This window comes from Etheostoma cragini, chromosome 2 (genome assembly GCF_013103735.1).
Source record: "Etheostoma cragini isolate CJK2018 chromosome 2, CSU_Ecrag_1.0, whole genome shotgun sequence".
In the NCBI taxonomy this organism is placed as follows: Eukaryota; Metazoa; Chordata; class Actinopteri; order Perciformes; family Percidae; genus Etheostoma; species Etheostoma cragini.
Window position 1 is genome coordinate 29,805,842 of NC_048408.1, and position 1,617 is coordinate 29,807,458.

The following is a 1,617-nucleotide window of genomic DNA, read 5'->3' on the forward strand; positions in this document are numbered from 1 at the left end:
GTTCGAGTCCAAGTCAAGACCGAGTCCAAAGAGGTTCGAGTCCAAGTCAAGACCGAGTCCAAAGAGGTTTGAGTCCAAGTCAAGACCGAGTCCAAAGAGGTTCGAGTCCAAGACAAGTCCAAGTAAAGACCGACTCTGTCCCCCATTGAGCTTAACCCTCGTGTTGTCTTCCCATCAAAATAAAAATGAAGACTTTTATTGACGCTTTTTAATGTTTTTAACTTTTTCTTACGTTTTTGTCCCTTTTTTCCATGTTCAACACTAGGGGAGAGCCAGGACGGATGAAACACATTTCTTCTTGACGCCATGCCATTTTTGGAATAATTAAGTGAAATCTTTTGTGGGGTATTTTTTTTTGATTACCAAGTAGTATTTATTGTTTAATGTGCCATTTTAATGATAATACTGCAGGTGTATTAGTACTGCAACACACCCTTAAGTGTGCAATATCAAAGTGGTTTAGTTTAAGGGCAAAACAGGTTTAACTGGCAGGAGGCGCTGTCGGGACAGTTGAAACAGCTGTTTCAACTGTCCCGACAGCGCCTCCTGTTGTATATGTGATGATACTACGTCTTTAAGAATTGAATAAAGTGTTTAACAATAAATAATGAAAACAATTTTAATGCTTAAAAAATTTTCTCGATTTTTAATAGTTATTTAATCATATGAAACCACAGAAAATGCAGAAAACTACAAAGAGAGGAGAGGTTGAGCCAGAGGTATTTGAAAGGGCCTATTTAGAAATAGTAAGCAAGGAGTTCAGCATTAGGTGTGCAGCTGAAATACATGGCCTCAACCATGTCACCCTGTAGATGGGTATAGATCAATTCTCCTGACATTTGGGGGATGATCGGAAATGTAAAGTGTGGCGAAAAGACCGGAAAGTGCGTCAGGTCGGAAGTCAAAGTCAAAGGAAAAATTTGTTTTGGATGTTGTGTAATTTAATTTGCTGCAAGAGTTACAGACACAACAACAAGCACGGGGTTAAAAAACAAAACAATTAAAAGACAAATGTGCAGTCAACACATAAGCTACTCAAGGGGGCTGTGCAAATTGCAGATTTACGATTTTCTATACTACAATAGATAAAATCCATACTTTCAAAACAACAAACAATTAAAAATCATTTCATTCATCCTTTTTATCCTTCACAGTCCCAGATATACATTAAAGAATTCATAGTCATACGTTCATCGCTGCCCATTAATAAGCTTAACTGCGAGAGGGACAAATGAGTACACCTGTAACTGTACGTTCACACCGCCACCGACTTGAGCTGCAAAAAAGCTCAGGCCGCCCCGCCAAGGACGCTTGTCATAAAGTACGGGGAAGCTTTGTGACGCTTTAGCCGCTCTAACGTGGCGGCGTTTGTACAGCGCAATTGGTCAAATCTGTGTTGTGAGCAACTGAATTGCATTCCCGCTTTCGTGATGAAATGAACAGTGAAATGAAAATGCCGAAAGACTGAATGAAAAAACTGGCGGTAACTTTATGGCGGGCCAGATGTGTTAGTCGTAAACCCCCCGTTTGACAAAACTCATTAAGTGCATATCACTAAAATGATAAGTTTTAACACGCATTTTGCCTACTCACCGGACACACCGACTATCTCGGCTA